The following is a 25607-nucleotide window of genomic DNA, read 5'->3' as shown; positions in this document are numbered from 1 at the left end:
ATTAGACTTGGAAATGCACAGTAGCGTGTGTGTGTGAAGTTATTCTGAATGACCCTATGTGCACCTTGAATATTATATACCCTTTTAGGGATAGATTTCAAATAGCTCTGATATAGCAGAAACCACTAAATTATGAAATTGCTAAATTGGGAATTGTATTTCAACCCAGAACAAAAAATGTGCTTTGGCGGACACTAAATAACTTGCCCATCCACAACAGGACAGCGGTAACGACAGATTTAGCGGGATATAAATTTGAGGCCTACTATTTAGGCGCTGGGTGACCGGTATGGATTTAGTGACAGAATTAGACTTGGAAATGCACAGTAGCGTGTGTGTGAAGTTATTCTGAATGACCCTATGTGCACCTTGAATATTATATACCCTTTTAGGGATAGATTTCAAATAGCTCTGATATAGCAGAAACCACTAAATTATGAAATTGCTAAATTGGGAATTGTATTTCAACCCAGAACAAAAAATGTGCTTTGACGGACACTAAATAACTTGCCCATCCACAACAGGACAGCGGTAACGACAGATTTAGCGGGATATAAATTTGAGGCCTAGTATTTAGGCGCTGGGTGACCGGTATGGATTTACTAACAGAATTAGACTTGGAAATGCACAGTAGCGTGTGTGTGAAGTTATTCTGAATGACCCTATGTGCACCTTGAATATTATATACCCTTTTAGGGATAGATTTCAAATAGCTCTGATATAGCAGAAACCACTAAATTATGAAATTGCTAAACTGGGAATTGTATTTCAACCCTGAACAAAAAATGTGCTTTGACGGACACTAAATAACTTGCCCAGCCACAACAGTACAGCGGTAATGACAGATTTAGCGGGATATAAATTTGAGGCCTAGTATTTAGGCGCTGGGTGACTGGTATGGATTTAGTGACAGAATTAGACTGGGATATGGCCAAAAAATAACCACACTATTGCTGGTTAAATGCACTTGGTGTGACAGCTTGACCAACCACACTACTGAGGGTTAAATGCAGTTGGTGACGGGCGCAGCTTGCCCCTGATGTAGTATATGGCCAAAAAATGAACAGACTATTGCTGGTTAAATGCACTTGGTGTGACAGCTTCACCCTGATGTAGGCTTTAGCCAAAAAACAACCACACCATTGAGGGTTAAATGCACTTGGTGACAGACGCAGCTTGCCCCTGATGTAGTATATGGCCAAAAAATGAACAGACTATTGCTGGTTAAATGCACTTGGTGTGACAGCTTGACCAACCACACTACTGAGGGTTAAATGCACTTGGTGACGGGCGCAGCTTTCCCCTGATGTAGTATATGGCCAAAAAATGAACAGACTATTGCTGGTTAAATGCACTTGGTGTGACAGCTTGACCAACCACACTACTGAGGGTTAAATGCACTTGGTGACGGGCGCAGCTTGCCCCTGATGTAGTATATGGCCAAAAAATGAACAGACTATTGCTGGTTAAATGCACTTAGTGTGACAGCTTGACCAACCACACTACTGAGGGTTAAATGCACTTGGTGACGGGCGCAGCTTGCCCCTGATGTAGTATATGGCCAAAAAATGAACAGACTATTGCTGGTTAAATGCACTTGGTGACGGGCGCAGCTTGCCCCTGATTTAGTATATGGCCAAAAAATGAACAGACTATTGCTGGTTAAATGCTCTTGGTGTGACAGCTTCACCCTGATGTAGGCTTTAGCCAAAAAACAACCACACCATTGAGGGTTAAATGCACTTGGTGACAGGCGCAGCTTGCCCCTGATGTAGTATATGGCCAAAAAATAAACAGACTATTGCTGGTTAAATGCACTTGGTGTGACAGCTTCACCCTGATGTAGGCTTTAGCCAAAAAACAACCACACCATTGAGGGTTAAATGCACTTGGTCGCAGCTTGGATGCACTTGGTCGCAGCACCGCACAAGACACAAAATGGCCGCCGATCACCCCAGAAAAAAGTGACTGACAAACGGTCTGGGCAGCCTAAAAACAGTGAGCATTTGAATTTCAGCAGCTCAATGATGCACTGCTGCAGATCGATCGATTAATCAAGTCCTTTGGAGGAGTTAATCTGCCTAATCTCACCCTACTGTCGCAGCCGCAACCTCTCCCTACGCTAATCAAAGCAGAGTGACGGGCGGCGCTATGTGACTCCAGCTTAAATAGAGGCTGGGTCACATGGTGCTCTGGCCAATCACAGCCATGCCAATAGTAGGCATGGCTGTAACGGCCTCTTGGGGCAAGTAGTATTACGCTTGTTGATTGGCTGCTTTGCAGCCTTTCAAAAAGCGCCAATAAAGTTTTACAAAAGCGCCAAGAAAGCGACGAACACCGAACCCGAACCCTGACTTTTACAAAAATGTCCGGATTCGGGTCCGTGTCATGGACACCCCAAAATTCGGTACGAACCCGAACTATACAGTTCGAGTTCGCTCATCCCTAATATTAACCTCTGAATAGACCAGCCATAAGCTTTGAAAAAATGCCATAACATCTAGTCCGCTCGCCACCTTTTGGCAAGCGACTTTACCCCTTCTAATAAAGTGACCATTAGAGATTGCCTTGCGGTTCGCCGGGCGGTCGTTTTGCGGCGAACTTTGCCCGTTCACAATTCACCGAACATGCAAACATATGGCGATATTCGCGCCCACCATATTCTTTTGCATTGCGAAGAACTTTGACCCATGACACATCCATCAGGTGGTACAGGACAGCCATTTGAGACGTTTAGCATATGTTCATACCCCCTATCTTATAAATAAACCCGGTCTGGCCGCCATTTTACATTCAGTCTTTTGCCAGTGTAGGGAGAGGTTGCTATGTGGAGCAGGGACAGGCTGTTAGTGACACCAAACGCTAACTAATAGGGCCGCAAAAAGTCCTTTTAAGGACTGGTATAGGTGTGCTATCGATAGGTGTGATATACTTATAATATACTTTTATAATGAGTAAAAAACACATAGATAGATTTATATAGTGATCATCTGGAAGTCAGGGGCTTAGGGGCTTAGGGGCTAGGGGCTTACTAGGACCGTTTTTATATAGGGTAAGGTTCCAGACAGGGTCACTCTTATGCCTTCCTTGAACAATGTTATAATATACTTTCCATATTGTAATTTATGGATATTTAAAGTTGTTTGTCTAAATTCTGAATATTGTGTGATTACAGATGTTCCCATTCCCTCAGTCCGCCACAGGCCTTCCACCAAGGATTTGGAGGTGGTGGAGGTCTCCGCGGAGGAGGAGGAGGGAGAGGAGGCCAGACCCTCCCATCATGTGTATGCGCAACCCCACCAGAGGTTGGCGAAGTGGTGGAAATTAAAGTGGAAACTGCGGGACCCTCCAGCACCGCCCCAGCTCAGGATGATGAGTAGGATGATGAGGTCACTAGCCCCCACCAGGAGGGTAAATATGTGCACACAGCAATATGATTATGTATCCATAACATGTACATAAACATTAAAAGGGCCAACAATGAGGGGACAACATAAAAAATACTCCACCCAATGCACTAATTTGCTCTTAATCTGAACTGCAAGTAATCTTTATATATTTTTTGTCCTAACAGTAATTAAGAAAATAAATGTGAAAATAAAAAAGGTGCAGCAGGAGCACCAAAAAGCAATCAAGGAGCTCCGGGAGCAGCAGTAGCAGAAAATTAAGGAGCTGCAGAGCAAGATGCGGGCGCAACGCATGACATTTGTGCACAAGGTGTAAAAGTTGGATAAGCAGAACTGCACTAGGATGCAGGAGCTGCTAGACCTGCTAGACCAACTTAAAAATTGCCATAAAAGGCATGTTATTTTTGTAAAATTGTTCATAAATATTTTTTTAGTTTATAACGTGTGCTTTCGTTTTTTAAATATTGTTATGTTTTGGTGTAATTTTAAATGATAAGGTTACAGTAAGGATCAGGAAAGACAGCAGCATCAGCAGGTAAAGGTAAGGGTTGATTATAAGGCCTACACATTACCTGGGAATGGATGGGAAAATAATTCTGACTCGAGTGGAGGGGCTTTGGTGGTGGTGGTGGTGTCTTTGGAGGTAGGTGCACACAGCAGAGAGTGAGGAGGGTGCAGATACAGAGGATGAGGAGGGTGCAGAAGCGGAAGGCTGAGTGAGCCACTCAACCAACTCTGGTGAGCCCTTTCAAGTTATCGCACGTGCCTTCTCTAACTTCCCACTTAGGCTCCGGCCTGGTGCACCTGCCCGACCCGTACCATCCCTGTGGAATGTTCTGCCTCTTCCTCTGCCTGTCATTTTCTAAATGACCCTCTGCCTAAATCCGCAGAGAAGAGCAGTAGGCATATCGCAGTCCTCAATCAGTATTTGGCAGAAACAGGTATATAGCACCCTTCAATCAATATTTGGTGGAAACAGGTATATGGCACCCCTCAATCAGTATTTTGTGAAAGCAGGTGTATTGCACCCCTCAATCAGTATTTGGTGGAAGAAGGTATATAGCAATAGCACCCCTCAATCAGTATTTAGTGGAAGAAAGTATATGGCACCCCTCAATCAGTATTTGGCAGAAAAAGGTGTATTGCACCCCTTAATCGGTATTTGGTGGAAGAAGGCATATAGCAATAGACTTCTCAATCAGTATTTAGTGGAAGAAGATATATAGCACCCCTCAATCAGTATTCGGCGGAAAAAGGTGTATTGCACCCCTCAATCAGTATTTGGTGGAAGAAGGTATATAGCAATAGCACCCCTCAATCAGTATTTAGTGGAAGAAGGTATATGGCACCCCTCAATCAGGATTTGGCAGAAACAGGTATATAGAACCCCTCAATCAGTATTTGGTGGAAACAGGTATATAGCACCCCTCAATCAGGATTTTGTGGAAGAAGGTACATCACAGCCCTCAATCAGTTTTTGTTGGAGCAACAAGTATATCACACCCGTTGCAATTAGTTACTCCAATAGCGTTTGTCCCTCTATCTAGCTGCGGTATCGTAGCAGAACTGCACACAACTGCTGCACAATACAAATACACTATAATATAATTTCTATGTTAGAAAGTTTATTATAAGTATGTCACACCCCTTAATATGTCATACCTATCGATAACACACCTATACCAGTCCTTAAAATGACTTTTCTGGCCCTATTAGATAGTGTTTAGTGTCCCTAACCGTCTGTCCCTGCTACACACAGCAACCTCTCCCAACACAAAAAAACAGAATGTAAAATGGTTGCCAGATCGGGTTTATTTATAGGGCAGAGGATGTGTCCATGTGCTGAAACATCTCAATTGGCTGTACTGTCCCACCTGATGGATGTGTCATGGGTCAAAGATCGGCGCTATGCAAAAAAAAATGGCGCGTGCGAATATCACCATATGTTTGCATGTTCGGCGAATCGCGAACGAGTAAAGTTTGCCGTGAAAAGAGCAACGGTCGAAACGCAAGGCCATCTCTACACACAGGTACATCAGGTGTCCGGCAAATCTTTCTCTTCAAATCCCAACTGCCATACACACAGTTTTACTCCAGGTTTCCATAACAACCCAGCCATTTTTCTAATCACTGTTGTAGGTCAGCTTTAGGCTTGGGCTACAGGATGATAATAAGTTGCACAACACATAGGGCACAACTACACTGCTACATGCATCCATTCTGGATGGATTTTTTGCAACTGTTGTGTTGCAGTTGCAGGATTTTGCATGTCGCAGTGCGACACCATAGCCTATCATTATAAAAGTTGTTGAAACAAAATGTTGTTGTGTAGCCCTAGCATTAAAGGGGCAGGGTGCTGTGGAGGTCATTGTTAAATTAGCAGGCACTGTGGAGGTTACTGTTAAAGAGGCAGGCACTGTGAAGGTCACTGTTAAAGGGGTGGGCGATGTGGAGGTCACTGTAAAAGGGGTGGGCACTGTGGAGGTCACTGTTAAAGGGGCGGGCACTGTGGAGGTCACTGTTAAAGGGGCGAGGACTGTGGAGGTCATTGTTAAAGGGACGGGCACTGTGGAGGTAAAGGGGCAGGGCACTGTGGAGGTCACTGCTAAAGGGGCGGACACTGTGGAGGTCACTGTTAAAGGGGCGGGCACTGTGGAGGTCATTGTTAAAAGGGGGAGGCGCTTTGGAGGTCACTGTTAAAGAGGCAGGTGCTGTGGAAGCCACTGTTAAAGAAGCAGGTACTGTGAAGGTCACTGTTAAAGGGGCGGGCACTGTGAAGGTCACTGTTAAAGAGATAGGCACTATTAAGGTCACTGTTAAAGGGGCAGGCACTGTGGAAGTCACTGTTAAAGGGGCGGGCACAGTGGAGGTCACTGTTAAAGGGGCGGGCAGTGCCGGGCACAGTGGAGGTCACTGTTACAGGGGTAGGCACTATCGAGGTCACTGTTAAAGTGGCAGGCAATGTGACAGTCATTGTTAAAGGGGCGGGCTCTGTGGAGGTCACTATTATAGGGGCAAGTGCTGTGGACATCACTGTTAAAGGGGCGGGTACTGTGGAGGTCACTGTTAAAGAGGCGGGCACTGTGGAGGTCATTGTTAAAGGGGCAGGTGCTGTGGAAATCAGTATTAAAGGGGCAGGTGCTGCAGGAGGTCACTGTTAAAGGGGCGACTACTGTGGAGGTCACTGTTAAAGGGCTGAGCACTGTGGAGGTCACTGTTAAAGGGGCGGGCACTATGAAGGTCACTGTTAAAGGGGCAGGCACTGTGGAGGTCACTATTAAAGAGACGGACACTGTGGATGTTACTGTTAAAGGGGCAGGGGCCACTATTAAAGGGGCAACTGCTGTGTAGGTCACTGTTAAGGCAGCAGGGTACTGTGGAGGTCACTGTTAAGAGGTCAAGCCCCTTGAAGAGGTCACTGTCAAGGGAGTAGGGTGCTATGAATCTCACTGTTAAAGGGGCAGGCTGCTGTGAAGGTCAAAGTTAAGGGGATGGGCAGCTGTGGAGGTCCCATTTTAAAGTGGCGGGGCACTGTGGGGGGGTCAGTGTTAAGGGGTGGGGGACTGTGGAGTTCACTGTTAAAGGGGCAAGGTGCTGTAGAGGTCACTGTTACGGGGGATACTGACGATATCTTTTAACTACACAAACAAACATTAAATGAAATAGATAAAATATACCTGTGAGATATTCCCAAAAAATGCATTAGCCAATACAAGCCTGCAAGTGTTTCTCTTCATTTGCCAACTGCCATACACAATGTCACATATCCCTTACCAGCCAATAGAAGCTTGTAGCTCTTACTCCAGGTTTCCATAACAACTGATCACAGGTTTTAGCAGTTTGCAGATCCCTAAATATTCAGTCATATGACGTGTATCAGCCAATATAAGTTCACATTTAATTTACCAGGCTTTCATATCAACACAGCCATAAATATACTGTACCTATACTGGACTGACATACTGGATGTCAACATTTTTATAAATTGAAACGTTTTTAAACTACTCATGCATCCAAAAAGAAAACTGCAGTTGGACGCAAGACTTCTTAAGTATGGCTGCTGCTCGAGCTAATGAAAACTCTAACTGGACCCAAGCCCGTCTCCAATCTGAGAAGGTATGTCACAGACATCAGTGAGCTGCTGAAACTCCCGAGCAGACCCAAGCCCATCTCCAATCTGACAAGGCATGTCACTGCTGTAGAGGTCACTGTTATGGGGGATACTGTTGAAATCTTTTAACGACACACACAAACATTAAATAGAATAGATGAAATATACCCGTGCAAAGCCGGGTCCTTCTGCTAGTATCTTATGTAAAAAATATAGCATATTCTTGCAAAATTCCAAGCTTTCTGGTTAATTTCTCTTAATATCACTGAAATAATAATAATATTCCAGCATACAAATATTTTAAAGAAAATGATTGGCGTTTAATCACAGAAGTGGTAAATCTCTGATCCGATTCTTAATGATAATGATATAATGTGTTATAATTGCGGAACTCAAGGCCAAGTGCACATGTTTAAAAAAAAAAAAATGTTTTAGCAGCCAAACTAAACTAAATTATATTTCACTGGAAATCTTACATAATGTTATAGTATGGTCTTAGAAAAAGTAAAACAGGAAAATATGGTTCTTCTACTTGTCTAATAATGTGACGTACTCATACAAGTAGAATTTTTTAGTTCATTATTTTAATACTTAATTTTTGTAGTTCAATTAATAAAATCTACTGAGAGAGTGTTTTAATAGGTTGTTCTACAATTCGTTAATACTTATTTCTGTTAGAGCGATAAAACCATGACGATTTTTCAACTGGAATCCTAAAAAATGCTCCTGTTTATAGATGTTGCTGCTGAAAGTTTGATCTTATTTTCCATGATTTCCTTAGAAGGTGCTGGGCAGTCAGGCTCATATTAGTATGGGTGTGACCGATAAGGCTATTAGCTTTCATCCCACAGGAAAGTGAAACTTTTACCTCCCTATGTATTGGTAGAGCATTTTCAGTCACATGCTGTAAAGGTTTATTAGATCACAAATAGTTAACATTTGTTGTTATGCCTGTAGATCAGTAGGGGAATGTCACTGTCAAAACAAAATATATCTTATATAAAAAATATAGCATATTCTTGCCAAATTCCAAGCTTTCTGGTTAGATTTCTTTTAATATCACTGAAAAAAATGAATTATAATATTCCAGCACACAAATATTTTAAAGAAAATGATTGGCGTTTAATAACAGAAGCGGTAAATCTTCTATCCGATTCATAATGATATAATGTGCTTTTTGCAGAACTCAAAGCCAAGTGCACATGTTTAACTCAAAATAATTTTAAAAAAGTCTAGTATTTTGCTAGTGTAAAATCATGAGAGCTAGTTACAGTAAATGCTGAAATTTAGAAATTAGGTAATTCTCACAAGTGGTTTAATAGTTCCCCTATTATTGTAATAATTAAACAGACAATATAGAAACTAAAATAAATGCACATACTGTAAATGGACATACTGAAAGATAGATCTGTCCATGTACTTTTTTGATAATGATGCACAGGTTTTCAGAAGGATTAGATCAACATGTATAAGAGGAACCTTCAGCTTTTGATGTAGTCTATTGTGGATTTTGAGGTGTGTTTAGGATCATTATCTATTTGTAGAAGCCATCCTCTATTCAACTTCATATTTTTTACAGTTGGTGTTACGTTGCTTCCAATATTTTCTGGAATTTGTCAATGGTAGGTAAGATAAGGGAAGGAAACAGAACACAGCAAAGCACACAAAACAATTGACTAGGCCCCAAATGCTAGGGAACAAAGGGGTCTCCTCCTAGCAATCCCTAAAACACTTTCCCTAAGCTGCTATGTCCATGTGCATATCTTGATGGTAGATATGCACATGCCCACGTACCTAAGACTATAACACACTGAACCAAACCCTCAGCTTTAGGGAAGAGGGAAAGAGACACCCAGCTGCTTCTAAAACTGAAGGAGCCAGTGTCTCCCTAGAGGCCCAGTCAAAACAGACACAGTTAGAAAAAAGGAGGCTATGATACGCACAATTAACCCCTTCAGGTGTGGCACATGAGGGGTTAATTGTGCGGATCACAGTGAAAACTCAGCTCTGAAAAAGCTTTTATGCAGATGGATCTTCGGATCCGTCTGTATGAAAGTAACCTACGGCCACGGATCACGGACGCCGATGCCAATCTTGTGTGCATCCGTGTTCTTTCACGGACCCATTGACTTGAATGGGTACATGAACCGTTATCAGTCAAAAAAATAGGACCGGTCCTCATTTTTTGACGGACAGGATACATGGATCACGGAGGTGGATGACAAACGGTGAATTTTCCGAGTTTTCAACGGACCCATTGAAAGTCAATGGGTCCGCAGAAAATCACGGAAAACGGAACAACGGCCATGGGTGCACACAACGGTCGTGTGCACGAGGCCTTTTCCTTAACAGGCTATTTAGTGTCTGAGACCTCAGACAAAGTTATATATATATATATATATATATACACAGACACATGTATATGTATAACTTAGGAGAGATTCATTAAACCTGGTGTAAAAACAAAGTAAAGCAGTTACCCTATTAGAACCTTGCCGCATTGTGGTTTTTGCTTGGAGTAGGGTTCCCACCCCAATTAGTAATATAAAGACTCTAGCATGTAGTATAGAAAAATGGTTATTTTATTATTTTCAGGTTACCGGCCGAAACGTTACACTGAAAGCAGCAGTAACTTGAAAATAATAAAATAACCATTTTTCTATACTACAGTACATGCTGGAGTCTTTGTATTACTGTAGTTACCCATAGGGAAATTAGTTTTGATAGTCCTATGTGTGTTGCAATTGTCAAGCACACCACTTACATATGTGCATATGTGTGGCATGTGTCTAGTGCAGATATCAGCAACCTTTGGCACTCTAGCTGCTGTGAAACTATAACTCCCAGCATACTAACATACTCAGCTATTCTTCTAATTCCCAAAGAAGTGAATGGAACACTGTAGCAGTTGTATTTCCAGAACACCTTGAGTGCCAGAAGTTGCTGATCTCTGGTCTAGTTTGTAATGTTTTGAACTTTTGACTGTAATGCTCCATATCTCACGATCAACTACAGTTTTAAACATGAGACTACCATCATTTTATAGACAATCAGTTTGGCTATCTCATGCATAAATTGGACTCACAACTATTTAGCCTATGATTAGTTATGTTGATTCTTGTCATGTAACTGCATTGTTACTGTTTTGCTCCTGAAATTCTAAATGTTATTTTTTGTTAGTATTTTGAAAATACTCCTGTGGCTTTCAACACTGCCTGAATCCTTCTGGGCATGTTCTCAATCAGATTCAAGCATGTATCGACCAAAATCTGTTCCGAGGTCTCTTCTACACATTCCCTATGCATACTGGTCAGCTCACTTGGGTATAAATACAGCTTTTTCTTCAACTCTACCCACAAGTGTTTGATTGGGTTGAGGGGACTGTGGGGGCCAATCTAGCACCTCTACTTCATTGTCATTGAACCATTTTTGATCCCGTCTTGACGTATGCTTCAGGTCGTTGTCCTGCTGGGACACAATGTTGTCCTTTTCATATCCATAGTACTCGAGTGTATGAAGTAACTCCTCTTGTAGGATACTCACATATAGCTCAGCTTTGAGACCACCGTTGATCCTGGTCAAGTATCCAACACCTTTGGCTATGAAACCACCCCCTTATCATCAGGCTTTCTCCCCAAACTTGACAGTTCTTTCAATTTCTATATCTGTCAGCCCCCTTTTCCCTTGTTTCTTCCAGACCCATTTGCAGCCATAAGAGCCCAGTCTATTGACTTTTGCTTTATCGCTCCAAATCTCCCATTCCCATTTTCCTTTTACTGTCCACCGTTCGTACTTTTTTGCAAACTTGAGCTGACGTTTCTTATGACAATATTGAAGTGGAGGCTTCTTCACCTTTTTCAGGCCACCATTCCAGACTTGTGTAACGCGCATCGCACAGTGCTTTCATGGACGTCTGTGATCTCACTATTACAAAGCATACAAGCCACCTCCACACGCCAAAACTGATAAACCTTGTGATGAGCCAACTCATATTTTACATGAATGTCCACCTCTTGGCTTTGGAATGGTTGGACGGACTTCCTTTCATATTCTTCCATCTGTCATAGCACTCACATGATGCAGTTTGGCAATTTTATTGGCCGAGATACCGCTATCGATGAGCTGGATGATGCTGTTCCTCTTTTTTTTGGTAAATCTTCTTCTTCTTCATGTCTGCTCCTGGATTCGAATCAGTGACCTTTTGCTTGGGAATCAACCTATTAACAAACTAAGCTATTAGGGAATGTGAGAACAGGTGGTCATTTGTAGTATACAAGCAAAAAAAAATGTTTTCACCACCAGGAGCAAAACAGTATCAATGCAGTTACAAGACAAGAATCTGCATAACTAATCATATGCTAAATAGGTGCAAGTCAGATTTATGTATTAGATAGCCAAGATGATTGTCTATAAAATGAATAGGGTTTAACTGAGTAACTTCTGTCTTAGGCTACTTTTCAGGAGCACACATAAAACAGGTCTTGTATCTTGCCCATTCATTAGCAGACTCTCAACCAAATTACCTGTAGATCATGGGACCAGTCCACTACAGAGCAACTGTAACTAATGTTTACCAGTTAACTACTTCCTACGCATGCATAGCCATTTGGTATATTTAGTGCACAGATTATCTTAAAATAAGCATTTTAACAGCTTCTCAAGTGTAAACCATAGCATTGGGCCAGTGGGTAGGTCATAGGTCACTATATAGATATATATATATATATATATATATATATATATACACACACCGCACAGGGACCCTCTGCAGTCAGTGTTTGCCTGTGCCTCTTGTATTATACATTTTACATTAATGTTTCATGCATATGTGCATATCTTGAGACTGCAGGGGCTCACAATGGTCCAGACAACGGTGGCAGAAGCACCCATCTGAGCCATTTGTGGTTTAGAGGGAGTAATATTCAAATTTGCGATATTTCGCGAGTATTTGGTAGAATATTCATCATATATTCGCAAATTTGCGAATTCAAGATTATTTTCTTGATTGTGAAAAATCGGCAATGTAATATTTGCATAATGCGCACTAAATACAGGCGTGGGTCACTATATCTACATTTTTCAAGGTGGAAGTTTCCTGAGACTGGAGAAAATGGTTGGCACGGCAGAACATTACAATAGCTTTATATGCAGATAGCGTGCTCCAATATATTCGCAATTGCGAAATCGGCACTGATGATGAGAATATTTTGGCGCAATACGTACAACTTCACATTTTAACGGGTCTGACTTATTAGTGATTAGTGCACTAAGTATTGTTGTGAACTTGTGACATCACAGCTAGGGCTGAAACGATTATTCGAATAACTCGATTAAATCGAGTCAAAAAATTCATCGATGCAGTTTCCCTGCATCGAGGAATCGTTCAGATCACGTGATCACGGAGCGGGAGTGAAATTAAGCGTCTCACTCACCGCTTCCGTGTCCTCCGGAGGCCAGAGAGGCAGGACTGAGCGGCCGGCACAGCTGAGGGAGGAGGAGGGAGTCTCTCCCTCCCCACTGTGCGCGGCTGCTGCTGAAGACCAAGTAGGAGGAGGAGGGGAGGGACTGAGTAGGAGGAGGAGGGGAGGGGAGGGACTGTGGCCACTGCGCCACCAATGAATGTGCCGGCCATATCCCACAGGGTCCCCCTTCTCCCCCCCATCATTGGTGGCAGTGTCAGTTCCGATCGGAGCCCCAGCAGTGTAATGCTGGGGCTCCGATCGGTTACCATAGCAGCCAGGACGCTGCTTAAGCCCTGGCTGCCATGGTATGTTAGTGAGCAGAGAGCAGCGCATTATACTCACGTGCGCTGTGGCCGGCGGTCGCTCCTTCTCATAGGTCTGTGCGGCGCATTGCTAATGCTGTAAGCATTAGCAATCCGCCGCACAGACAGAAGAAGGAGCGACCGGCGGCCACAGCGCACGTGAGTATAATGCGCTGCTCTCTGCTCACTAACATACCATGGCAGCCAGGGCTTCAGTAGCATGACTCCTGGCTGCCATGGTAACCGATCGGAGCCCCAGCATTACACTGCTGGGGCTCCGATCGGAACTGACACTGCCACCAATGATGGGGGGGAGGAGGGGGACCCTGTGGCCACTGCCACCAATGATTAATACTGGGGAGGGAGGGGGGGTTGCGTTACCAGAGGGGGCATATCAGCGGCTGGGGGAGGCAGATCAGAGGCTGGGGGGAGGCAGATCAGAGGCTGGAGGGAGGGGGGAGGCAGATCAGAGGCTGGGGGGAGGGGGGAGGCAGATCAGAGGCTGGGGGGAGGGGGGAGGCAGATCAGAGGCTGGGGGGGAGGCAGATCAGAGGCTGGGGGGGGAGGCAGATCAGAGGCTGGGGGGGAGGCAGATCAGAGGCTGGGGGGAGGCAGATCAGAGGCTGGGGGGAGGCAGATCAGAGGCTGGGGGGGAGGCAGATCAGAGGCTGGGGGGGAGGCAGATCAGAGGCTGGGGGGGAGGCAGATCAGAGGCTGGGGGGGGAGCCAGATCAGAGGCGGGGGCAAGCAGATCAGAGGCTGGGGGCAAGCAGATCAGAGGCTGGGGGCAAGCAGATCAGAGGGCGGGGGCAAGCAGATCAGAGGGCGGGGGCAAGCAGATCAGAGGGCGGGGGCAAGCAGATCAGAGGCTGAGGGGAGGCAGATGGAGAGAGAGTGGTTAATGGAGGCTGCAAGCACCACCTTGGCATGTATAAAGTTATTGGTTTAGAGAGGGGTTAATGAAGGCACCTCCAAGGTGCTTTCATTAACCTCTTCAGACCAATAACTTTATACATGCCTAATGCCAAGGTGCTTCCATTAACCCCTCCAAACCCAATGGGCATGTATAAAGTTATTGGTTTGGAGGGGTTAATGGAAGCACCTTGGCATTAGGCATGTATAAAGTTATTAACCCCTTCAAACCAATAACTTTATACATACCTAATTACGTACGTTACTTTAAGTAGCTTTTTCTTATTAGATTACTCGATGAATCGAGAAATATAATCGATAGAATACTCGATTACAAAAATATTCGTTTACTGCAGCCCTAATCACAGCACTATGTATGTATGTATGTAGCATAAATACATACATACAGAACTATGTATGTAGCATGTATGTATGGACAGCAGAACCTATATCACTATCTAACCTACACTGACTATCTCTCACTAACTATCTGTATATATATATATATATATATATATATATATGGAGAGAGAGGGAGAGAGATAAACTAACTAACTAACTATCTAGTGTAATGACACAGGGAAGCAGAGAGCACAGCAATAACACTGCTGTCTCTCTCAGATTTGCAAAATACTGCATACAAGGGCTGCTGGGGAGGTTTTAATATAGTATGGGATAGGCAACTTTCCTATTGGTTGCTAGGGATGTTGCTAAGCTCAGACAAAGACATTGCAGCCTTCTCATTGGCCTACAAGCAAGAAGGGAGGTTACAAATTGCAAATATATATCACTATATTCTAAATATTCACAAATTCTCAAAGTGCAGAAATTCACGAATAATATTTGATATTCGAATATTCGCGCCCAACACTATTGCCAGCACCTTGCAAAAGTTAGTGTACTTATTTAAAAAGTGTTGAATGACTAGGTTAATGAAGTGTGCCATGCAGGGAGCATGTGTTATTTCCCCCAGGTTCAGGGTGGCCATGATGTTGTGGTTATTATCGCTGACCATCTTGCTCAGCTGGAGTCAGTGGGGTGACAGCCAGTGGGATGTTTCCTGTTTGATATACTTTAGCAACTGTTCTCATGTGTGACTACTCTCGCCTAGGTCAATGACCACTGGTAATGCTTGACTTGACAAATGTAATAGGAAGGAGGGTGAGGGGGAGCAATGCTGTGTCCTACTGCTTTTGGAGAAGGGAGTGTGTCCATGGAGGGGCAGGTGGAGGAGGCGGCTAAGTGCCTGCTGTGAGTGCCAGGATGACATAATTGTGTGGGAGTCAAAAGGACCAACACAGATTTCAAACTAGTATTTCATGTTATCACTCAGAGATATAAACCCCTACCCTTTGTGCTGTAAAACACATGAGTATGCTATTTTCCCAAACCCAAATAAAAATAAATATATTTGAACTGTCTAGAGATGCACCTACATGGATTTCGGACTATTACAGTATTTCAGGTATCACTGAGATTTCAAACGCTATCTATCCTAAATGGTAAAGCAAATGTTGTACAGTTTTGAGCTTATCCCCCCCCCCCCCACCACCACCACCACCACAAAAATATTGTATTTCTGTTAAAATTGCAAAAAAATAAAACAGTAGCAGCTTTTAAAGCTCAGTAGCACCTGCAGCTTTGTTATCAGGCAGCAATTACAGCTAGAAGACACTGCCAGGCACACCCAGCCTCAGCTCCTCACTTCTCACTCCCTGGTTGACAGATTTCCCTGCCTCTCCCTAGTCTACACAATTCTTCTTCTTTCTAGTCATTCCCATCAATGTCCCTCACACAAGAACAGAAACTTGATTGTGACACTGACACTGTCCCTAAGACCGTTTTCTGTCAGACGCTGCATAGACCCATCTACCCGCATTCACACCCAAGCACAGAATGAAGCACTAATTGGCTTATCCAGGCTGTCTCTCAGCCTGTGAGCTAATCAGGGTAAGCTCACCTCCCTAGTTCCTCTCAGGGTCATGTGAGCATACTTCTTCCTAGATCTCAAGGTGGTAGTAAAAAATGGAAAGAAGCAGTGTATAATGTGATGCAAAAATTAATCCAGCCAGTAAAGAAAGCAATATGGATAATCAAAATACATTAGTAAGTGTCTTGTATTAACTTTCTCTACATGATAAATGCCACTTGCTGAAGCGAGACAATTCCTTTAAGGGTTAAGAAAAACTGTTCATACTGTTGTCAGGATGTGAAATCTTATTGATGACAATGACATAATAATAATAAGCATATACAGTAGGTGTGCTACAAAATATGTCTTTTTATTACCAATAAGTGGAAATGATCAATATTTAGTCTGTTTTCTTGGTATATTTATAGTTGTGTTTTTATTTTGTCATGTTTATCTCACTCATTTTAAATTATTTCATTTCTAAGACTGACAACTCATGATTATTGCAGGTTAATGCTTCAGGCTGAATATCTTTCGACTGTAATTAAGTATCAGCAATAGTATACAAATTATTCTTGCAAACGAAAAGTATTTTTAGTGTGCCATTAAAATTGTAATTTATGTGGTATTATTTTCTTAACAGATCACACGCAAAATTCCAGTAAGAACATGAATTAATTGGCTCTGTAGCCTTAATGAGCTGTTGAGCAATATAACCAAGTAAGCCCAAATAATTACAAAATATATCCTATGCTTCAGTTCACAAACAAAATCAGAACCTGCATCTATATCTAGATTTTTTGCAAAGCAGAAAAACATATATAGTGATCCCTCAACATACAATATTAATTGGTTCTGCGATGACCATTGTATGTTGAAACCATAAGTCTATGGAAAATGGGTAATTGGTTCCAAAACTCAACAATGTCAACCTGGAAAAAGAAACAAGGGAGGATTGAGATACATTAAGCACAACATTAACAGAAATAAAGCAGGTTCTCACCTTTAGCAGTCAGAAGAAGCTTCTGGATCACTCTCTACATCTACCTTGTCTTCATAATCACAGGTTTTAAGCTCAGCAAGAGCGATGTCTGGGTGTTTTCGGACAACACTCTTCACAACTTCCCAGGAAGAAAACAGATTCTTCATCTCTTGAGCTGTGATAACATGGTTATCTTCACAACACTCCTCTTCTCCACTGTCATGCTCTGTTGACTTGTCAAGATCAAGTAACTCTTCTGTAGTCAGTTCACTCTCATGGTCTTGAATGAGCTCTTCTACATCATCTTTATCAACTTCCAGACTCATAGATTGGGCTAAATTGACAATCTCCTGCTCAATCTCATTTTCCATATGAACCACAGAAACAGTGGCTTCATGCACGACAGAGGGCCATAAAGGTCTCCAAGCAGAATTAAAGACACAAATAGAAACGTTATTCCATGCACTAACAATTAGCCTCACACAGTCCAAGATGATAAAACTTGTTTTCCAAAACTCTTTAAAGTTTTTGTCTGCCTCAGTCACTTCAAAGCATTTCACAAACATCTTCTTGCTGTACAGTTTCTTGAAGTTTGAGATGACCTGTTGATCCATAGACTGAAGAAGAGGAGTGGTGTTTGGAGGTAGAAATTTAATTGTGATTAAATTAAATTGGGCCTCCAATGATTCCGCCAATGCTGGGTCATGACCTGGAGCGTTGTCTAACAGCATTTGTGCTTTTAGCGGCAGTCTGTTTTTCTCCAGGTATGATTTCACTGAAGGACAAAATACTTCTGTTGCCCATTCATTAAACACGTCTGGTCACCCAGGCCTTCTTATTGCAGCCCCAGAACACTCCTAAATTGGCTTTAATGAATGTCTTCTGTTTGAAAACTCTAGGAGTATGAGAATGATAAACCAACATTGGTTTTAGCTTAAAATCCCCTGATGCATACCCATCAGGAGGGTTAGGCTTATGTCCAGGAAGACTATCTTCTTCTCTAGTGATGTATGTCCGCTTGGGCATGATTGATTGTGAGAAACCATACTGTTGCACTAACTCACTTGCTCTATAGAAAAAATAATAATATTAGCCACTGTTAAAAAGAATCCTCTATGGTGCTAATTGAAACTGCAAATTGGGCCGTATGGGCAATACCAGGAGCCAGTGGGCGAATTACAGGAGCGCAAGGTCCGACTCTAAGCAATCTCCCAGTAACCTCCAGCATAGTGACTATGTATGCAATGAGAGGAGGGAGAGATCTCTGGGCACCACTGAAGACTGGATGATATAGCCCAGGCCTCACATGTGCACCAGATTGCTGCCTCTGGATTGAAATAAAGGCACATTCAGACTAGAAGTTTATTCACCTCCCAAAAATTCTAAATACAAATTAGTGTGGCATTAAAAAACAGGAAGTGATCAACCCCATATGCAGTGGTGCATCTATACCAGGGGGGCAGATCCTGCACTTGTGGTCTGCTGCTAATGGCAATCCCCAGCAAACATGCATACAATAGAGGATGCCTGCAGCAGACCACAAGTACCACAATGGACATCCCACACAGAATAGCAAATGTGCGGATGTTATAAACAGTAAAAATAATATAACAAAAACAAAGAAAGGTGCACTCTGCAGTCTTACTAACCTTACTAACCCTCGTGCTAGTGTAAAATTGAGAATTAGCCAACATAGCCTGCTTGGAGGACATATCTGAGCCTGAGCATCTTGCCAAGGTTTCTCAAGTAGCTGGGGACCTAACGCTGAACCTACTTATGGTCCGCTGCAGGCATTCTCCATTGTATGCATTTTTGCTGGGGATTGCCATTAGCAGCAGACCACAAGTGCAGGATCCTGGAGTTTACTGGGAGATTGCTTTGAGTCAGACCTTGTGCTCCTGTAATTCGCCTACTGGCTCCTGGTATTGCCCATATAGCCCAGGTATTTTTAGCTTTAGGTCCCGAGCTACTTAAGAAACCTTTGCACGGTGCTAGGGCTCAGACATGTCCTCCAAGTAGTGCTAGCCTTTATTCTTTAAAGCAATAAAATATACAATAACATAGTACAGACACACAGCATTAGCATCTATGCATTTCGGATCTTAAAATGTGACCCTTACTCATGACTAGGGATGAGCGAACTCGAACTGTATAGTTCGGGTTCATACCGAATTTTGGGGTGTCCGTGACACGGACCCGAACCCGGACATTTTCGTAAAAGTCCGGGTTCGGTGTTCGTCGCTTTCTTGGCGCTTTTGTGACGCTTTCTTGGCGCTTTTTGAAAGGCTGCAAAGCAGCCAATCAACAAGCGTCATACTACTTGCCCCAAGAGGCCATCACAGCCATGCCTACTATTGGCATGGCTGTGATTGGCCAGAGCACCATGTGACCCAGCCTCTATTTAAGCTGGAGTCACATAGCGCCGCCCGTCACTCTGCTCTGATTAGCGTAGGGAGAGGTTGCGGCTGCGACAGTAGGGCGAGATTAGGCAGATTAACTCCTCCAAAGGACTTGATTAACTGATCGATCTGCAGCTGTGGATCATTGAGCTGCTGATCCTCAATTGCTCACTGTTTTTAGGCTGCCCAGACCGTTTGTCAGTCACATTTTTCTGGGGTGATCGGCGGCCATTTTGTGTCTTGTGGTGCGCCAGCACAAGCTGCGACCAAGTGCATTTAACCCTCAATGGTGTGGTTGTTTTTTGGCTAAAGCCTACATCAGGGTGAAGCTGTCACACCAAGTGCATTTAACCAGCAATAGTCTGTTCATTTTTTGGCCATATACAAAATCAGGGGCAAGCTGCGCCTGTCACCAAGTGCATTTAACCCTCAATGGTGTGGTTGTTTTTTGGCTAAAGCCTACATCAGGGTGAAGCTGTCACACCAAGTGCATTTAACCAGCAATAGTCTGTTCATTTTTTGGCCATATACAAAATCAGGGGCAAGCTGCGCCTGTCACCAAGTGCATTTAACCCTCAATGGTGTGGTTGTTTTTTGGCTAAAGCCTACATCAGGGTGAAGCTGTCACACCAAGTGCATTTAACCAGCAATAGTCTGTTTATTTTTTGGCCATATACTACATCAGGGGCAAGCTGCGCCCGTCACCAAGTGCATTTAACCCTCAGTAGTGTGGTTGGTCAAGCTGTGACACCAAGTGCATTTAACCAGCAATAGTCTGTTCATTTTTTGGCCATATACTACATCAGGGGCAAGCTGCGCCCGTCACCAAGTGCATTTAACCAGCAATAGTGTGGTTATTTTTTGGCCATATCCCAGTCTAATTCTGTCACTAAATCCATACCGGTCACCCAGCGCCTAAATACTAGGCCTCAAATTTATATCCCGCTAAATCTCTCGTTACCGCTGTCCTGTTGTAGCTGGGAAAGTTATTTAGTGTCCGTCAAAGCACATTTTTTGTTCTGGGTTGAAATACAATTCCCAATTTAGCAATTTCATAATTTAGTGGTTTCTGCTATATCAGAGCTATTTGAAATCTATCCCTAAAAGGGTAGATCATATTGAAGGTGCACATAGGGTCATTCAGAATAACTTCACACACACCCGCTACTGTGTATTTCCAAGTCTAATTCTGTCACTAAACCCATACCTGTCACCCAGCGCCTAAATACTAGGCCTCAAATTTATATCCCGCTAAATCTCTCGTTACCGCTGTCCTGTTGTAGCTGGGAAAGTTATTTAGTGTCCGTCAAAGCACATTTTTTGTTCTGGGTTGAAATACAATTCCCAATTTAGCAATTTCATAATTTAGTGGTTTCTGCTATATCAGAGCTATTTGAAATCTATCCCTAAAAGGGTATATAATATTCAAGGTGCACATTGGGTCATTCAGAATAACTTCACACACACCCGCTACTGTGTATTTCCAAGTCTAATTCTGTCACTAAACCCATACCTGTCACCCAGCGCCTAAATACTAGGCCTCAAATTTATATCCTGCTAAATCTCTCGTTACCGCTGTCCTGTTGTAGCTGGGAAAGTTATTTAGTGTCCGTCAAAGCACATTTTTTGTTCTGGGTTGAAATACAATTCCCAATTTAGCAATTTCATAATTTAGTGGTTTCTGCTATATCAGAGCTATTTGAAATCTATCCCTAAAAGGGTATATAATATTCAAGGTGCACATTGGGTCATTCAGAATAACTTCACACACACCCGCTACTGTGTATTTCCAAGTCTAATTCTGTCACTAAACCCATACCTGTCACCCAGCGCCTAAATACTAGGCCTCAAATTTATATCCCGCTAAATCTCTCGTTACCGCTGTCCTGTTGTAGCTGGGAAAGTTATTTAGTGTCCGTCAAAGCACATTTTTTGTTCTGGGTTGAAGTACAATTCCCAATTTAGCAATTTCATAATTTAGTGGTTTCTGCTATATCAGAGCTATTTGAAATCTATCCCTAAAAGGGTATATAATATTCAAGGTGCACATTGGGTCATTCAGAATAACTTCACACACACCCGCTACTGTGTATTTCCAAGTCTAATTCTGTCACTAAACCCATACCTGTCACCCAGCGCCTAAATACTAGGCCTCAAATTTATATCCCGCTAAATCTCTCGTTACCGCTGTCCTGTTGTAGCTGGGAAAGTTATTTAGTGTCCGTCAAAGCACATTTTTTGTTCTGGGTTGAAATACAATTCCCAATTTAGCAATTTCATAATTTAGTGGTTTCTGCTATATCAGAGCTATTTGAAATCTATCCCTAAAAGGGTATATAATATTCAAGGTGCACATTGGGTCATTCAGAATAACTTCACACACACCCGCTACTGTGTATTTCCAAGTCTAATTCTGTCACTAAACCCATACCTGTCACCCAGCGCCTAAATACTAGGCCTCAAATTTATATCCCGCTAAATCTCTCGTTACCGCTGTCCTGTTGTAGCTGGGAAAGTTATTTAGTGTCCGTCAAAGCACATTTTTTGTTCTGGGTTGAAATACAATTCCCAATTTAGCAATTTCATAATTTAGTGGTTTCTGCTATATCAGAGCTATTTGAAATCTATCCCTAAAAGGGTATATAATATTCAAGGTGCACATAGGGTCATTCAGAATAACTTCACACACACCCGCTACTGTGTATTTCCAAGTCTAATTCTGTCACTAAACCCATACCTGTCACCCAGCGCCTAAATACTAGGCCTCAAATTTATATCCTGCTAAATCTCTCGTTACCGCTGTCCTGTTGTAGCTGGGAAAGTTATTTAGTGTCCGTCAAAGCACATTTTTTGTTCTGGGTTGAAATACAATTCCCAATTTAGCAATTTCATAATTTAGTGGTTTCTGCTATATCAGAGCTATTTGAAATCTATCCCTAAAAGGGTATATAATATTCAAGGTGCACATTGGGTCATTCAGAATAACTTCACACACACCCGCTACTGTGTATTTCCAAGTCTAATTCTGTCACTAAACCCATACCTGTCACCCAGCGCCTAAATACTAGGCCTCAAATTTATATCCCGCTAAATCTCTCGTTACCGCTGTCCTGTTGTAGCTGGGAAAGTTATTTAGTGTCCGTCAAAGCACATTTTTTGTTCTGGGTTGAAGTACAATTCCCAATTTAGCAATTTCATAATTTAGTGGTTTCTGCTATATCAGAGCTATTTGAAATCTATCCCTAAAAGGGTATATAATATTCAAGGTGCACATTGGGTCATTCAGAATAACTTCACACACACCCGCTACTGTGTATTTCCAAGTCTAATTCTGTCACTAAACCCATACCTGTCACCCAGCGCCTAAATACTAGGCCTCAAATTTATATCCTGCTAAATCTCTCGTTACCGCTGTCCTGTTGTAGCTGGGAAAGTTATTTAGTGTCCGTCAAAGCACATTTTTTGTTCTGGGTTGAAATACAATTCCCAATTTAGCAATTTCATAATTTAGTGGTTTCTGCTATATCAGAGCTATTTGAAATCTATCCCTAAAAGGGTATATAATATTCAAGGTGCACATTGGGTCATTCAGAATAACTTCACACACACCCGCTACTGTGTATTTCCAAGTCTAATTCTGTCACTAAACCCATACCTGTCACCCAGCGCCTAAATACTAGGCCTCAAATTTATATCCCGCTAAATCTCTCGTTACCGCTGTCCTGTTGTGTTGTGGAATCATATATCTAGTATCAAATGTATACTTGCTTGTATTATATCTAACAGTTTGCTTAACAAAATGGCCCCTGAAGTAGCAGCCAGCTCCCTTAATAATCCCTTACTAATCACTTTATGATATTGAAATTGCTGACATATTGCTGACATAGTGCTGACATTTGCTAAAATATGGAGTGATAATGTGATACGTTGTCATGGGACTTAGTAATGTGACAATTAGATCATCAAATTAGCCGAGTCATAAAGTTCCTCTTTTTCTGCTATAAGAAATCATGTAATCTGATTAATAAACAGGACATCTAGCATTGACTGACTTCTCTGTGACAGTCTGTGTGTGATCTCTCTCTCAAGGCGTACGTATGCCAATCATTTTATACCATTCGGAGCAATACATCAACTCTTTCCTGGCTATTGGGGTCAGATCCAGAATCAGAACCATATCAGTTGGCGCCAAACGACGTGGGGCCTGAGGATTGGACCTCCTGCTGGCGTACCCCCAGAGACTGGATCCAGAGAGACAAGCCAACGGACACCGGGACTGCGCAGCCCGTAATAAGAGGTGAGAAAATATATTCATCTTACCTATTCTGTGTCCCTTGGCTTAGTCTATCCATATTTGTTCTAGGGAGGGGTGCACCGACAGTGAGGCATCCTCAGGGGCATGAAAGTAAGAACCCCATTGTATTGATAAGCTTGATGTATTGTGTTTTATTATTTTTGTGTATGGTTGGTTTCTCTGGGAGAAAGGAGAGGCATAGACTGACAGAACAATAGAAGTCTCCTAAAGTGCCTACATTGAGGGGTAACCCTGGTGTGTGACCCCAAGAAATAGTAGAAGGGAAGGAGACGGCTTGCTGATAACCCAGTGGTGTGTTAATCTCAAGCTCAAGGTGTTTGTTTGTCAGTGTCTGTGCTAATCCAACTATCAGAGACAGTAAGTGAAGGCTCCAGAACGTGTTGAAGGCTCCAGAACGTGGTGTTTTGAAAAAAATGGGTAACCGAAATAGTGTCCCGAAGGGCTATTGTTCACCTGAACAGTACGTGGCGGACCGGAGAGGAAAAGGTTATGTTAAAGGATTAAGCAAGTTAGAAAAGAGTTATGGTATTGCAAAAGGAGGTGTATTGTGTTCTGCTATATGGCAGACATTGTTGACTGAGAAGAGAGGCAAATTGAATGATGATAAGTTGATAGATACCGTTAGGGTATGGCTGGACTGTAGCAAAGAATTTGAACAGACAAAAGGAGAAGCAATGTTTGATGAAAAATCAGGACTCCATTACTATCGGCCTGGCCCAGCCTTAGTACAGGAACAGCCACCGCCCTATAACAATGGCGCAGCTGAAAGAAAAAGGGGAAGTTGGACTTGTACACATTGTGGTCAGCAGAACCCTGCCCCCCGTGATACGTGCTTAGCCTGTGGTGCTCCACGCCCACATAATCATGCTCTTTTAGCCCCCCAGCACGTCTCACCAGTCCCAGCAATGACGCCATCTTGTCCTCAGCCAACGCCCAAGGCTGGATTTGTAATCTCCCCAAACCCTGCTCTTTCTGTCATGCCACAGGTCACTACTATATACCCACTTGTAAATCCTGACGGCACCTACATGCTACCCAGTCAGCCCATAGCTCCAGCTCATATAATGGTAGGAGGTAGTGGTGCTGTAGATCAGGAAGATGAGGATGGGGAGAAACAAAAGGAAGATGCAGGGGAAGACTCACAGCAGACAGTGGACTATGCACCTGGTACTGCAGCACAAACCCCAGGATATCGCAGCCCCCCACCGCACCTTGGACAATTTTCTGATATTACCCTAAGTAGCCAGCAGGGTGCAGCAAGAGCAATGAATGAGTCTTTCCAAAACCAAATTACAGAGCTGCAAAGAGAGATCCATAACATAGGACAAGGAAATCTTGAAGCCTTAAGGGAAATATACTTGAACACTCGCCCAGTCGGGCCACCTAAGTATGTGTCCTTTACCCCCCAGCAGTTGTTCACCATAGTGAACCTCATGCCTGACCCAGATACTCACCCTATGCCCTTTTACAGAAAATTGGCACAAGTATATCAAACCTACGGGTGTACTTGGTCAGACTTGCAAAGTATTGTACAAAATAAAACTGGTGAATTTTCTTCACTTATAATGGATCACATACGCCAACCAGAACTCCCTGGAGCAAATTATGACACTCGTGATTCAGAATCTGGCCGTGATTTCATTCAGCAATTATATAAGTGGGCGAAAGACAGACTAGCAGAGCAGTCCACAACCCTGCAAGACATGGTACAGGATAAAGCAGAGTCAGTAGGAAAGTTTGTACAAAGAGTTAAACAAAACTATAAAGATATGGGATTCAGTCCAAATGAACCTGTGCACTTAAGA

Source organism: Bufo gargarizans, chromosome 3 (assembly GCF_014858855.1).
Source record: "Bufo gargarizans isolate SCDJY-AF-19 chromosome 3, ASM1485885v1, whole genome shotgun sequence".
NCBI lineage: Eukaryota > Metazoa > Chordata > Amphibia > Anura > Bufonidae > Bufo > Bufo gargarizans.
This window is presented reverse-complemented; position numbering follows the sequence as displayed.